We start from the raw sequence: 17555 nt of genomic DNA, 5'->3' as shown, positions 1-17555 counted from the left end.
GGATTTGTGGATAATTTTTGAATGTTTTTGTTGATTTTGTTGTTTTTCGATTGTTTTTGGTATTTGTTCAGGGTCTCTTACAATTTTTAAGATTTTTTCAAGACTTTAAATGATTTTTAGGATTTTTATGTTTTTCAATGTTTTTGGATTCTTTAATGCTTTGCAAATGTTTTTGTATTTTTTAATGTTTTGCAAATGTTTTTGTATTTTTTAATGTTTTGCAAATATTTTTGTATTTTTTGGTTTTTCGATTTGTTATGGTTTTTTAAGGACTTTATCTGATTTTTTAGGATTTTTTTAGTTATGCCCCTAGTATGTAGACCTATGATGGTATGATGATCTAGGCGATGTGTATGGAGAAAATAAATTTTTGATGTTAGTTATGCTAATGCAAGATGCATGATGAAGATGCAATTCTTATTCGAACAAGGATTATTGTGTGTGTTTTTTATTCTGAAATGCACTAATTGGATTAAAGGTGTGAAACATTTCAGAGATAGGAGTTCAATCCATTCTCAGAAGACCTTAGACCATCCAACCTAGCACACTATGTAACCAAGATTTATGAATGGAGGCGCGGAAAACTTATGTAACCAAGATTTATAAATGGTGTGCACTTGAGTTTATTCCTACCCTTATAACCATTACAAATCCTTGGAATCCTATGTGACTAACCACACAAGTTATTCTATCTTTAAAAGCAACCTAGATAGAGCCTCATTGCCAGCAAGATTTTAGGGCTCCGAAGAGGTTATACACTATAATCTCTTGAATATTGCTCCATTTCTAGCAGGCGTCCATAGTCCTGATGGAGTTATTTGCATGTTCCCTTAGTCAAGCTTTTATTGCACATTTTGCATGATATTTCAGTTATATATCTGTGCTATTTTGCCTTGAGATGGATATTGGCATAACATTTTTTCTTTATTTTATTGCCTTGACTTGTAAGTAATGAAACCTACTTGGGTATGATAATTACATTGGCGCTGAAGTAGAATTTTGGATTTTTCACTAGCCACATGACCAACTAGGTATCTGTAATGACTTTGACCTATTGATTAATGTGTGAGATATATAGAAACCAATAGACTTTGGGTAACAAGTCTCAATAGTGAAACCTCTACACAACCATGGATATATCTCAATCACAAGGTGATATTGAAGATGAATGACTAAAGACCTCCTAAAGACTTCATGAACAAGTATCTAGGAAATGAGACAACCTTCACTCCTTTTAGTGCACACAGGTAAATGACTTAGACAATCACCTTATTTTTATTGATGCAACAATATGCACAAGCAATAATGATATGTAGCTATATGGTATGTAGTTTGAAATGCAAGCAACTATGGTGCATTCTAAAATGGAGAAATGCGATGCAATGCAGTAAAGAAATATGCAAATGTAGTACTGAAAATTTAAATGAACCCATTCCTTAGATGTAATATCTTTTTAGGTGCATGGTATCCATGGGACCGGGGAGTGGATCTCCCTCCATTTTTTTGTGACATTTTGCAAATGGTAGTTCATTTCATAGATTTTCCAACCGTTAAGGTGTGGTTGGTAACTACATTTCACAGATGTTGTTTGCCTCTGTAGTATAGATTTTAGCACTGGAGGGTGAAAGTTGTTGAGTTATGTTACCAAGCATGGATTTTTTTGAACTTACCTCTTCTTCACATTGCTTTATGTTGTCCACATAATCTTCCTCATTATTAGGTACCATGTCTTTTAGAAATGTTGCCTGAACATGCTAATATTCCATGTTTCTTTCTTTAAGAGATGTTATCCTATCAAACTCTAGAGTGAATCCCACTGTATAGACATTATTGGAAAGTTCAACCTCCTCACCCAAAATTTTTGCTATGGTATTGTCATTATTGGCCCATTCTAGCTGTGGTAGTACTTGTGATTCTTAGTCAATTGGATGCCAATCAATTTTCTTTGGGTGAAGAGTTTCTTGCATCATAAATACTTGATTATGATAATGTTCTATAATAACACATTCTTTAATATTTGGATTGAGGATTTTTACTCTCTTAGCACTTGGATTTTATTTTGTTATGAGATCTTGTTCTATCATCATATCATCTTGTGTTGGTTCTTTAGTATCTCCTTGGAAAAGGAGATGTAGGTCTTCCCCACATGGTTCATTTGTTTGAGCTAATGATGTCAAGTCTCTTGTTGATGAGTCACTTTGAAACCTAGATTCAACCTTGGGTGTGGATTTATTCAAAATATCTAGAGTTTGTTGTCTGGCTTTTGTTATTATTGATTGATGCCTCTAACCTAGCCCTTGTTTCCTTGGATTCTTGTATGGTAAAACTAGTTCTGTTATGCCTTGATCGTCATAGGGAAACCCTTATCTAACACCAAGGAATTCTACAATATCTTCGTCACTCTCAAACCAGTCCATATTTGGTGAGTTCGCTTGCCCCCAGTTAATTAGATGTGATTGCACAAGGGGTAAATATTTGCTTTTGTCTGCTCGACAAGTGTTTGACACCATGCAAATCTAGTTTTTCTAAACATCTTTGTAGACAATGTCATCATCAATGAGTGGTTGATTGTCATATGTCATGTCTATTGTTCATGGGCTATTGTCTTGAATAGATAGAAATTCATAGTCATGAGAATCTATCACACTTTCTATATATGTTCCAATGTCTGAGGTTGTGTCACTTATCTCATCTTGTTCTTGTAACAAAATTTGTTCTTAATTTGTGGATCTCCTTTGTATGGTGGAAACTCTTCTCAGGCCTGGTATAAGACATTGCAATCTTTCTTCATCTGACTCATTTGGTAGAGCTAAGTTTGTTTTCCTTGGTAAAAGTATTGACAAAATCTAAGGATTAGGCTCATTTGCAAGTGGTGATCCAGTTTTTGTTACCACATTTGCTTGTGAAATTGTTTCACGTACCATATTGTTAGGTGACGTCACATTAGTTTCTTGTAGAAGATGCTTGATATCTTTGCCATATGACTCCATACTAGGGTATGTTGCTGCATGCTCACTTCCATGAGATGAAGTACTCATGTTGATAACTGATTCTGAGGTATATAATTTGATGCTAGTCTTAGCTTATTCAATATGTCCAGTATTCATTGTCTTGCCTCTGTTATCTTTGTGACATGTTTATACCCCAACCCTTGTTTCTTTGGGTTCTTGTGAGGTAAAATAGGTTGTATTCTTCCTTGTTGCTGTAGTCCCAAGCTCGTAGTTGTTAGAAAAAGAGATCATTGAGAGGGGGGGGGGGTGAATCAGCGATCTACTGGAAATTGAAACCATAAACTTATTCTTTATCCACTGGTTAAAAAAGCATAGAAAAAAAGAACATAGACATGCAACACAAAATTCACAAATCCACAACACTAGAATTTTTACGTGGAAACCCGAAAAGGGAAAAACCACGGTGGGGCTGGAACCCACAATATTCATATACTATGACCAGGAGTACATAAATATTACATATGGGGAATGCACTTGCATTCAGGATTACTGCCTAGAGCTCACTACTCAAATAAAGTTGCCCAGAAGGCTACAACCTTCAGGGAAGTCTCACTGACTTACAATTTAATTACAATGAGAAAGTATAATGAAATAAACTCTTAATTAGAATCTGACTATGCAAGAATGAGTTCCAGTTAAGCTCTAAATCTCTGACTATCTCTACTCTACTAAATACTCTGTTTCTATCTCAATTAGCTATCGGTTGGTCTGTGAGCAAAATGCACACGTGAAACTATGCTCAATCGCACCAAAACAAATCATCACATCTCTAACATCACAAAAATCAATCGCCAAATCGATCTTATATATCCGGTCATAACACAAAAGCAATCTCCTTCATATCGGCTTCAAGAGATGTAACGTGTAGATCAAGTTGACTTCAATCTTGAATAAAATATAGCACCAGACTAAAAATTATAATGACACACTTCCCAAAGCTCTTCCCAATCACTGAAAACACCACAATCATTTGAAATCATTCCGGACCAACATGTTACCAAAATACCATGTTTTATCGATTAACTAGCTAGTGGTTAACACCAACTTTTGGATAAGATGAATCATGACGGTCAGATTGAATTACCAAGAAGAGTTTTCATCAATGACAAACATAAACAAATATCTAGCTACCGAAAATCACCTGAAATCACTAGAGTGTCAATTGCTAACAATCTCCCCCTTTGGCATTGATGGCAACACCTGTGAAAAATGGCTTAGTGTTGAAACCTGTGAAAGAAACCTGTACACTAGAGGGAAGAAAAAATAAATTCTAAGGCTCCCCCTTAGATCAACAATCCAAGAATCTACATCACCAAACTGTACACTCTATACTCAAATAGTTTGTAAATTTTTCACCTTATCTCTCCCCCTTTGACAACAATGCCAAAGATGGGATGTTGGCCAAAACTGATATATTAAAGAATACTTAACAAATATTTGAATAGGTCAGCATAGGTAATCTTCAAAAATCCCAAGTGATTTTCCCACCCACTCTTCAGGTTATCCAAAATTCTGATGAATGCAATAAATTTTGTTGTATGAATTTCTAATTCTCTAAGATCTAATGGTACAGGTTAGGCCATCTCCTTCATACAATCTTCCTTATTTCTCAACATAGTGTCTATCTAGATGGCAATCAAGTTCCAGAGTTCACCCACCTTCCTCAAAATTTTCTCCTTATCCATTTGAAGGCCAGAGATATGATCATTCAAGGCTATAATTTGTCCTTGAATTCTTTTGGTTAATGATACATTAGGGTCAAAAGATTGTGAGATACTTGCAAGCTTTCCCTGGTAGTCATTTATTTGTTTATCAATATCAATGGTGAATTTAGGCAAAATGAGACAAGATTTATACAATTTACTAGCTTCTGACTATGTTTTAGAAATGGTCAAAAGTATCTTATTCAATGTCACCCTATCATCTTCAATCATTTTCACGAATGTCTATTTTCTGACTTCCTTAAATCTATCCAAAACTTTCTAAGTAGCCATCTTTTTTAAAGAATAATTTTTTTTATTTACATTGTTAATCAATTGTATCAATTTACCAGAGGGCTTGTTATTTGAATCTAGCTATACATTGGTAGCCACCTTTTGCAAAACATCAATGGACATCAAAATTACATTTTTATCTTCAACATCAAATTTCACTAGGTCTTGGCTAGCTTGAGCTTAGACTATAGCAGAAAGCATAAGCTTCTTTGTAGGAGACATCTTGCCAAGATCAACTGACCCATCAAGATTTATTTGAGGTGGGATCCCTGTTACCAGAGGAGTGGCAATTGCCTAATCAACTATGCCTTTTCCTTTGTCCACCTTAGTTGTCTCAGATTCTCTAGACTCACCATTCTTCTTCTCACCCTTGTCTCTAATATCAGTCTATTGAATTTCAGGGGCTGTAGTGTTGTCAATCACTAGAGGATTGTCACATGTCTCAGCATCAATTGTGGTGTTACCTTGGTCTTCTAGTTGATCTTTAGACTGAGTCTCAACCTTCTGACTTCCATAATCACCTTGCTTGTCTTTTGATTGAGATGATTTAAATGCATCTTTATACAGAGGGTCATTCTGAAAAATCTTCTTCCATATTTCCTATGTCTCTTTTCTGACCTCCTCTACATTACCAATCATCAACCTATTTATTTTGTTCTTTCTTCTTAATTCCTTTTTATTAGCTTCCTCAATCAATCTGTTAACTTCATCATGAGTAATACATGTACATCTATTTACAAGTTCTCTCTCCTTCATCTCTCCATCCATTTTACTCGCATTCATACTTATAGCATCTATTATACTGTACAGGTTGTTTGGAATGGACTTCTCTAATTCAATCAATGTCTTACTCAAATTATGTAAATACAATACTACCGCTTCCTCTACTTTTCTTTGATCACCATCATCAAAATTGTCAAAATTTTCTTGAAGATTCTTTAAATTTCCATCCACTAATATCTCATCTATCAACTGATCTGCTGATAGTGGAGGAATTATTATATGCTTACCTTCTATATTTCTAGATTCAAGGTCCTTGTCCAATTTAATTTTGACTTGTCTGCTTCTTTGGGGTCTTCTAGAGGGAGCAGGATCTGACTTGGCCTTTTTGCTAGGCTATGCTCCACCAGATTACCTATTGAACAAATTCATCCTTTTTCTTCGCTCTTCCTACCTCTTCCTCAGATTCTATTTCTGAGGCCACTAGAGATACAATAACATAAGTTATTTTGGGTTTTTTCTTTTTCTTCAGTACATCTTTTCCAGATGGAGTAGGGTTAGCAGGTTGTGCCACCTGAGAAGGAGTAGACTTAGTTGCCTCCTTTTGAGCATATTTTTCTCTGGCCTTCTTCACCTCCTCCTTGGTGAAGCCCATCTGAGCATCTACTTATTCTACCATATTAGTTACATTTCTCTTATTGGCAGGAGCAGTGAACTGTTGGTGTAAACTAAGGTCCTTTTCTTTAAATGTCCCAAATCTCCCTTCTTTGGGATCTACCAGTTAACTCAGAAGATGTTGTGCATACACTTCAAGTGTAATCGAGTCAAATTCATACCCCATGGGCATGATCCAGACTCTCTAGGGCTCCACTAATTCCATCAGGCATTCATCCTTATCCATCATGAAGAAAATAGTTTGCTTATACTTCTCAAACACCTCTTTAGGGATCCTTTCCCTGTTCTTCATTGAGGATTGGAAGGTTTTAAAGTATCCCCATAGGGCAGATATCCTCATGGTAGCATCACCAACTCCCCACATATCTTCCTTAATCTGCATGGCCACCTGTCTATCATAGGCCCATTGGACCTTGTCGTTGATACCGGGTATCTCTTATAGAAAGTATAGTGCTAGGCAAATGAGGAGTGTACCATACTTAAAAGTGTGCTTTTTGTCCTACTTAATTTTATTTAGATTTCTCAATAACTCATTCAAAAGTGTCATACATAGGTTATACCTCTTATTCTCTTTAAGCATCTAATATGCAGAGTAGATAGCGGTACTAGAGATAGAGTTGTACCAGCTAGATTGGTAGACCTTGTATCCAACTACCATTGAAGCAAACTTTACATCATTCTCTAAAATATCATTTACAATCATGGTTCTGCTATCAAAATTTTATCCAGTGGTAGCTATAATGATGTCATTTGAAACTTTCCTCAGGCTAGACACATCACCAATTTTAGCTAAACCAGTTACAACATGGATCGCTTGCTTGGAGATTTTGTGGGGTCTATCAAGCCATATGAATTTGTGATGCATGTGGCTCAGGATGTAGCAGATCCACTTTACCTTGTCAAACAATGTGAAATTCCTCCTTGTATTTAGGTTTGAAATTTCCAAACCATTAGCCAAATGCTCATTGTAAAGGTCCAACATATCGGAATTCCCAAGCTCCTCAAGCTCACAGTGAATGTAGGCTTTGATATCCTTGTTGTGCATCACGTCGTAGGGAATGGATAAGAATGCCCTTGCTAGATCATCCTCAAACAATTTGAATGGATTTTTATTAAAAATAGGATGAGCCTTATCCTTTATTTCAACTACCAGAGGAGTCACAATACCAGAAACTGAAGCCATCTCAAATCCCAGGGTTTACAAAAAACTGAAAATATGAACAGATAAGTACCTTGCTTCACAACCGGGTGCTAGAATTCACTTAGAAGTTGTTGAAATCACTCTTGAGATCATCAAGTTTCTTTCTCTTGCTCTTCTCTTACTCGCTAGATTGCATTGTGACTAATGAAGTCTTGAAATGCACTTTTATCCTTGAAAAACCTAATTTTTCACTGTAACAAATGCAACAACCGGTTATCATGATCTTCATGAAATTTCATACCGGAGCACAAGATCCTTTAGAAACTTCTAGATATCATCTACACATATGATTCACTCCTTCTGCAACCTTATGGAATCAATTGCAAACCATCGAAGAGGGGGTTATTAGAATCTACATGAAAAGCTCCATCTAAGGCATAAAGCCCCAGTTACTAGTTGAAGATCCTGCACCGAATTCAGGTATAGACCCGTTGTCAGCTCTGGATTCATCCCTTCTCACCCACATCTTCTCATTCTTCTCTCTGATCTCTTCTACTTTAGATTTTCCTTTCTCATCTGATTTGTTCTTCTCTACCAAAGCAGTGTTCTTACTTCTGTTGTACTGTGCAATGTGACCGATTTTGTTGCATGCTCGACAAACAACATTATTCTTCATAGGTTTGAAGTTCATCTGATTTTGTCTTACCTTGTACTATTTAGAAATATGTCCAAACATTCCACAAGCATATCATCTTTTGTTCTGAAATTTATTCATTACTTCTCTACACACATTTGACTTGTTTCTTAAATTATTGGAAATGAAACACTGACTGACAAAGGTAGGAACATTATTATTGTTGTTCATCATTACATTATTCATCCTACTTCTACACTGACTTGCCATATGACAAAATTTTTGCAAGTAAAACATTTACCATTAAATTTATGAGCATTAGGTTGTCTTAGCGGAGGATTCTTGCTCTTCTTTTGATCAGGTTTAGCATTTCCTTGTCCAGATCCAGAGGATTCACCTTTCTTAAATCCTAGGCCTCACATATCCTTTCCATGTCTCTAGCTTTCCAGCATCTCATCAAGTCTCGTTGAGATAGCTTTGAATTTGTCTTTGTATTCATTGGAAGTAGCAAGTTCATCCCTCAAGGTAGTGAGTTGTCTTTCAATCTCTTAACCATTATTCCTTGATTGAGTCAGATCAAGCTTTAGTTGATCATTCTCATAGGTAAAATTGAAGCATTCATCAACTCTTTCCTTTAATTATTGTGCCAGATTCTCTTTATTCTTCTTCTGGTCCTCAATTTCTTTAGTCAGTCTCATCATAATGGATTGCATCTCATTCTTCAAAGCAACATTCTCTCTCTCAAGTTTGTTAGCCTCATTAGCTTTGTCCTAGTATTCCATGATCTGATCTTCTTTTTCCTTCAACTTGTCCAATAATTCCTTCCCCTTTTCTCTACAGATACTTGCTTGATCCTTCATCTCACTAATGAATTCATCAGCAATATTCAGGTTCTTCTTCAAGGTACAAACCTCACTTATGGCTACATCAAGATCCTCAAGTGCCACATTGAGTTGTCTCTGAAACTAGAATCCATTGAATTAGTCTCCCAGATCTTCCTCAAGCGGTTAAGATTCCTGAAAGGAACTAGGCTCTTATACCAATTGTTAGAATCAAAGATCATTGAGAGGGGGGGGGGCTGAATCAGTGATCTACCAGAAATTGAAACCACAAAATTATTATTTATCCACCAGTTAAAAAAGCATAACAAAAAAGAACATAGACATGCAAAATAGAATTCACAAATCCACAACACTAGAATTTTTACGTGAAAACCCAGAAAGGGAAAAACCATGGTGGGGCTGGAACCCACAATATTCATATATTATGGCCAGGAGTACATAAATATTACATATGGGAAATGTACTTGCATTTAGGCTCACTTCCTAGAGCTCATTGCTCAAATAAAGTTTCTTGGAAGGCTACAACCTTCAGGGAAGTCTCACCGACTTACAATTTAATTACAATGAGAAAGTACAATGAAATGAATTCTTGAATAGTATCTGACTATGCAAGAATGAGTTCTGGTTAAGCTCTGAATCTCTTACTATCTTAGTCTACTACTGGTTGGTCTAAAAATAAAAAAGCACGTGAAACTGCACTCAATCACACCAAAACTGATCATCAGATCTCTAACATCACTAAAATTAATCACCATAATGATCTTATATATCCAGTCATAAAAAAAAGAAATCTCCTTCATGTTGGCTTCAAGAGATGTAACATGTAGATCAATTCGGCTTCAATCTCAAATAAAACATAGCACCAGACCAAAATATTATAATCACACACTTCCCAAAGGTATTCCCAATCATCGAGATCACAAAAACAATCACTGAAAACATTGCAATCATCAAAAATCATTTCGAACCAACATGTTACCAAAATACCCCGTTTTACCAGTTAACATGAACTTCCGGATAAGATGAATCATGACTATTGGATTAAATTACCAAGAAGAGTTTCCATCAATAATAACCCTAAACAAATGTCCAGCTACTGGAAATCACCTGTAATCACCGGATGAGTGTCAATTGCCAATATTGGCACTATCATACCCATGTTTCTGTAGCATTTTGAAACCACTGCCATAATGATCCAAGGGTAAGTGGGCTATTGTCATGTCATTTTCTTCTTTATATAGCCATTGATTGATATCTTCCTCTAGGGATTCTTCGTATAAGTCCTCCCATCTAGTGAATGAGAATGAATCTGAGTATTTGACTATCTCCTTTCCTTTATCTCATTTTATCGAGGTAGTCTAAGGCCTCCCAAAAGATCTAGGAGAAAGAGATAATTGTTTGATATTTGATGTACTAGAGATAGAATATTCCCCACAACCAACATCCTTTATTTGTAAAGAAGATGTTGTAGGTGTATCTTTCTGTACTTCTGTGATTGTCAATGAGTTCATTTGTGTAGTAAGTGGCACTTCTTGATTAATTGGAGCTTGATTATCTGTGCTTGCTTTTAAAGTATTACAATGTTGAAAGGGGTGAGGATCCCCATGCACAGTTATTTCTACTCCATTGACTAGGAATTTGATGCATTGAAGAAAAGTAGAAGGCACCACCTGCATGGCATGTACCATGGGCACCCTAATAGCATGTTGTATCCCAATTCTTTGTCTAACACTTAGAATATCATATCTGTAGTAACTGGTCCAATTTGTACTGGTAATGTGAGAAATCCTTCGGAAGGACATTCCTCATAATCATAGGCCTTGATGTTGATTTTCTTAGTTTGGTCTATGTGAAAATTTGAGTAACCCAACTCATTGATAAACTTAAGGGTACAAATATTCAGTCCTTCCCCTCCATCTATGAGCACTCTTCTTATTCTCTTGTTATCAATATAGGCTTCTAGATGTAAATAATCAATGTGCCTAATCTTATCTATGGGTATGTCTTTCTCTGTGAAGGCCACCCTGGATGAGGTTTTTATAGTACCCACCATTGCTTGTAATACACTTTCATCCATGTCTCTGGATACAATTGAATCTTGCAATGCTTTGTCCATAATATCTCTATGAGTCGGTGAAATTCTGAGTAACTCAAAGGGTGATATTTGAGCGAGAGTCTTTTCTAGCTGATCCACAACATTAAAGTTACTTGCTTGATTAGGTGCCTGAGGAGGTACTCCTTGCAATGTGACTTTGGATATGCGGGTTACCACTGCATAATCTTTGTTTCTAGGGCTGATGGAGATGGTGGCTACCATTGTCTCCCCTTCACTAATTGCATTGATTGTATACTCATATGCAATCTTGGTTTAGTTGGCCGTATTATCCTGTCCTTTTGACATAGATGCTTGTCCTTGATTATACTTCATAAAAGGATCTTTGTATATGAAATGTGTCTAGTTTGTTGATCCTTTATCTATATCTTCTATTAAATTACCTTGATCTATGAGGTCCTAGATGAGATTCTTGAGCTTGTAATAGCTAGATGCTTTGTGTCCTTTGATATGATGATAATCATAGAAATCATTATCATTCCACCAGGCTGGTTTGAATGGGCCTGGTTCATATGGTCTTGCTTCTGGCAAGGTGATCATGTTTGTTTGTATTAACTTCTTTAAAGAAACATCAATAGGTTCCCCCCAAGGCATGAAATTTCTTTTTGGTGCCATATTTCTTGGAGGTCTAACTATATTAGATTACACTACATTGGTGTTGGTCGAAGTTGCATTATTTTCTTGTGACTGATTCACATTTGTTGTAGGAAAATGGTTTGGTAATTATAATAATATTGCATATTGAGCTCTATTGACCACTCTTGCATCAACGAGTCCATCATTTGTAACATTTTTATTCCTTGACCAAAACTTGGTTTATTTGTATTTGTATTGTTGGGTTCTTCTGAATCTTTACTATTGTTCATGACAACTTGCTCCAAAAATCCCTTCTCACATTTGAGACCTTTTTCTGTGATATCCTTGAATGTATCTAAACATTTCATTTGCAAAGGATATTTAACTGGTGGAATGATATTTTCACTGAATATGTCCACATTTTCTGCCTCTGGTATATTTCTTGGATACCTTCTATACTATGACCTCTATCTTTGATATAATATAGGAAAGGTCTTTGTTTCTTTTTACTTTGTGGTGCACAAATCTATCAGGCTCACTAGATTGTCTATATTATGAGAGAAGTTTGACATAAACAACTTTATTAACTCTCCCCATGAAGTAATTCTAGGGGGTAGATGTGAGAACCATTCTAATGCGGGCCCTCCAAGACTTTTGGGAAATAGTCTTAGTAGATAGGTGTCTTCATGTGCCACTTCTATGCAAGATGTGAAAAAATCTCTTATATGATCCCTTGGATCACCCTTTCCTTTGCATTTATCAAAATTAGATGTCTCAAAGTGTGGAGGAAAGGGTGGCATGTATAGAGACCTCTATTTGCGTTAAAGGTATGCCTGGTGCATACATGTTTGTAATGTATGGTGAAGTGGTGGTTTATACTGGTGTTGTTGAAGATGCTTGACTTTGCACTGTATTGAAACCACTACTAGGTGTTGTGGAGTATGTAAAATGAGGCATTGTGTTAGTCTGAGTAAACCCAAAGGGATTGGTATGTCTATGTTGTATCCCTTAGCTACTAGTTGCGAATCCGGTTGATACCGATGTAGTTTCTTGTGGAGTACTAACAGTTTGTGAGTTAAACATGGGAATTGATTGGAACCTTGTTGAAGTAGCCCCTGACATTTGAGTGGAACTTATAGCTGATTGAATCAAGAGAGACAAACACTTGCCTCTATTGTTGTTGATAAGGACATTGATTACCATTAAGACTTGAGGGTCTTATTGAGATGCCTCTATTAATTCCTCTTGTGTTAACCCTATTTGAATATCCTCTATTATTGGCAATCTATTGGAATCTATTGGTATCAAAGCTCTATTTCTTGATTGAGAGCTTGACCTTCCAGTAGTCTTCATGTTCCAAGTCAGGTTATAGTATGGGTCACTGTTCACATCCATTTGATTTTTTGCCTTTTGTGACCTTGTTACTGTCATGTGATCTTGACACTCTATGAATCACTATGATCTTCTAAATTCAAATGATAGATTAAGATGGATACAAAATTTATGCTAATGACTTAACTATGTATGCAATTTGTGAATGATGACTCTCTACTAAGATTACTGGCGAGGAATAGAGCTATCTGCCATAAGTTTTTTGATAAATTGTCGAAATTCTTGTTCTCTTTGTTCCTTGATTTCTTTTTCTAATTTTGTATCAAGGCAAACAAATTTATGGATTTTTTTATCTATGACAACTTCCACTTCTTCATACTAGGGGAGATCAATTCTTACTTCCCAAGAAAAATTATTCAAATCGTCAATTATCTCTAATTGATCATTATTTGGTCCAAGATTGGGTTGTTCGAATGGAAAATCATTGTCTCATTTTAGATCCATGAAAAGGATATGCTCTTAATACTTTTATTGAGTGATGAACCAAAATACAGACTTATGCAAGTTTTGACTTTGAAACCAAGATGGTAAATGTGGAATCTAATACACTCTATTATGATATGCAAGACCTAGGTGGATCCTAAGATGAACTTAGATGATAATGTAATGATTGAATGCACACAATCTTTGAAAAAGATTGAAGCCAATTCGATGTGAAGTGAGAACTTGTGCAAGGACTTTGTGAGGACACTAAAGATACCATGTATGGACCAAATACCTAGAACCTATGATCACTGAGAGTACAATATTCTCCATTTCTCTTGAATGTTGGCAAAATTTGTTGAGCTTGTTGGATGTAAACACTTGGTTGTTCTCTTGAATTTTGTTTTTTGGCTCTTGATTGTTGAATTGAGAAACTTTGGTTGATTTTTGAATTGAAAAACTTGGTTGATATTCCACTTTGAAATTTTTGATCATGTAGCAAAGACACAACAAACACATCAAGAAACAAAATGACATACAAAGGACAATTGTTTAAGGAGATTTTTCAAATTACCATGAATGTTGGAATATTTTTCAAGACCCCATTGTGTTTTTGATAAAATTTTGGTTATTCAATAACATATCAATAAAAATTTCCTAAGGTCAAAAGGTCACAAATATTACCACAACACACATCTTGATACCCTGTCAGCTCAAATAGCCCCATCACACCCTAAGGTGCACCTATTTTTTTGCCTTTGTCCAAATAAGATCACTCCTCAATTGGCTCATTATCTTGAGAGATATATGGTGAGTGTCTTGGGGGTGGATTCTTCCCCACCCTTGCACTGTGATAGTATAAGTATCTAGTTACTGACTCGGCTGAAACCTTCTATTTCTAAGACTCTTAGTAAAGGTTCCGTTCGGTGTGGCAAAGATAAACTCCCTCAAGAGGCTTCCCAACCTTTATAAAAAAGGCTTTTCACATCACAAGGATACTAGGGGAAGGCTATCAATGCACACTTCCATTGGAGGGGATTTTCATCAACCTCCACATTTGATTATAGTGAGTTGGTAAACTTGGCTATAAAGATGTTACCCACTTAGGTCGTTCCCCTCTCATTGGCCTTAATGACGCCCTAAAGGCAACTTGACAGGGAATTCCTTCTAAAGGTTTTAATGCATGAAATTGACTGAAAATATGAAAGAGATGGGTCTAACTTTTTGGTCACCCAGTTAAGGGGAGAGCATATGCCTATCACCTCACAAACAAAAAAGACAAGGATTCTCTTTAAACCGTCATCGAAAAATTGTCTAAGCTAGATGGAGATGTTGGTCCAAGAAGACATGATGTTTTTTTAATCCAATATTGCAACAATGAGGCAAAATAAGAAAGCAAACTATTTGTTTGTTCTTTTTAAAAGCACCAAAAGGAAAGATTTGGCTAATCTAAGTCCAACTTCTTGCAAGAAAACATGAGAATGGTTAGTGTTAATGTTCTTTTGAAGTTGTTCATAAGTGGCATTTTGGTAAAGTATCGGGCCTTACTTTGTTTTTCGGCCTGCTCTCTCATTCACTCGCATGCTTGCCAAGTGGTGTCTCAAAGTTTCTCTAAGAAACTCGATTTTCTTGCCCTGTGTTGAGAGAACGTGGAGCTGCCATGTGGCAGAAGTAGTTTCCTCGGTGTATCTTTTTCGGTCCTACCATCTTCTGTGTGTTGGAAGCAACACTTAGAATCTCCACATTACATGTTCTGATTCCCTTTTTGCGTTCGACTTCAGGTCTCCCCCGAGTTTCCACATGTCTTCTTTGGTGATTCATGAACCAAAATGTTGTTTGCACTACAATTTTCTTGTTTTAGCAGGTACAAGGGTTGTCATGATGCAGTTAGAATAATAACATCAAATGCCATTTTTGCTTGCATGCGTCTCTATGAGCACCACGTGGGGAGATTCCTAATCGAGAGTGGTTGTTGGGATTTTTCTGATGCTTTCCTTCTATTTGTTGAGAGTTGAAGGCTATTTATAGGCCTTCTTTCTGCTTTTTTAGAGGTTCAGACTTTTGAGAATTTATTAGACTTTGGCTCATTGAAGAAGCCTTTATGTTGGTTAAATTTTGTGAATGATAGACATATCAGATTGTTCCTATGGCCTTTATGGTTGTTTTGGTTGAAGCTTAATAGACTAACTTCTATGCTATATTCGAAGTCAACAACTTCTATGATATATGTTGTGAGACTCTACGGATTAAACTATGTCAGAACTTGTTATCCATTGGATGAATGGTGAATGTTATATTATGTTGAATGAGCATTGTTTAATTATCTTCTCAAATGGTGTTAGGTATGTAGATTGTTGAATGGGCCTTAAAACTGCATGTATCTGGGTTTTTTGTGCTGCAAATATCCTAAAAATATTCTCGCGTATCACCTAAGTAGCATAACTATTAAGTTTTTTCTTCCCCTTTTCTCCCCCAATTGTATGAAGAGGTTATTCAGTGAATCTCAAACCTAGAGGTTATTCAGTGAATCTCAAACCTAGAGGTTATTCAGTGAATCTTGCAGAAAGGTCCCCCATCACTGAATTTCCCATAAGGTTGTTAGCGTTTAATGCAAAATTAGTAGTCAATAGTTATTTTTCTGGCATGCCTTGTGGGACCTAATTTTAAACAAGCTAAGCAAGTTTATGAGCCATAGACCTGTTACCAAGAGTCAAACAACTTCAAATGCTAGTTTTCTTCTACCACCCCTGGTAAGCGTCCCTTCATCCCTTTTGGTTCCCAAAACCACAGATTGGAAAACCAAAAGACTAGCCAAATCCTCAAGTAGTCCAATCAGCCTTGGCCAATGAATAGGGATAGTCAAGGACTAGATCCCTATGCACTTTAGGCTCCACTAAACCTAGGTGGGTGTGCCTCTTCCTCTCAAGCACAAAAGAGGTTATTTATAGTGGATTTAAACCTTTTAGCATGTTTACACAATTGGCAAATTATTGTTTTGCAACTATGCTTTATTATGTGCTTTAACTGAATGCTTTGAAAAGAAGTGATTGTGAATGTATATTGAAAATGAGATTGCTTTTAGGAATTAAATGAAATCTACATAGATCAGTTCATATAGGATTTGGGAAGAACATTTCTCTATCAAGGACCTTGAATGCATATAGATCAAAACCTTAAAAGATTAATACCAAACCAATGCCTCTATCCAGGGATATATATGACATTTTGTGGACAAAATATCTTATCAACTCAAGAGACAATTTCTCATCAACTATGAAGGTTCAGTACGCGTTACACAAACAATAAGAACTCAATCTTTCACTTCATATGATGACATGTGATTCACATCATATCAAATATATAAATAGATTTATCAAGAGTGTTAGATACAATGCACCACTGAGAGGGGGACAAGGTAAATCAGTGGTTCTCAAATCATTTCCCTTTAGCTATCCTTTGTGAGAATACTGGTTTATGGATCCAACACAATGCAGACTTATTGGTTAGTGATGAGACTAACTCAAATACACACATACACAAGAGGACATCACATAACACCAGGATGTATGAGGAAAACCCAAGATGGGAAAAACCTAGATGAGCATTGATGTTGGAGTCTACTGCTCCAATCTAGCCTCACAATGAAAACACACTTACAAAGTTTAAGGCACCACCCCAAGGAGCACCAAGCCCTGACTTTAGGGCACCAAACCAAGGAGCTACAACCCCTACATCGAGATACAACTCAGTGTTCACAATGTAAACATCAAATACATAAGTAGTTATCTTGCTACAAGTGAATCTTACAAACATCATATATATCTTACTCTTTCGGTGAGATACCTTCTCTACTTCACTGACTCACTTCTTTACTGCTCTTCACCTACTGCTTCTCCACTGGTAAGCCCTAACGGTACACCTCTTCTTCTCTTCTTCTTTGCAGGATCTCTTCCTCACTGCTCTATACTTTACTAGTGCTTAACTCTGCCGGTCCACTATCTGCCTTGTCTTCAGCTCTCTTCCCTCTTGCTCTA

This window comes from Cryptomeria japonica, chromosome 6, assembly GCF_030272615.1.
Source record: "Cryptomeria japonica chromosome 6, Sugi_1.0, whole genome shotgun sequence".
Lineage (NCBI taxonomy): Eukaryota > Viridiplantae > Streptophyta > Pinopsida > Cupressales > Cupressaceae > Cryptomeria > Cryptomeria japonica.
Note: the sequence above shows the minus strand (reverse complement) of the source record.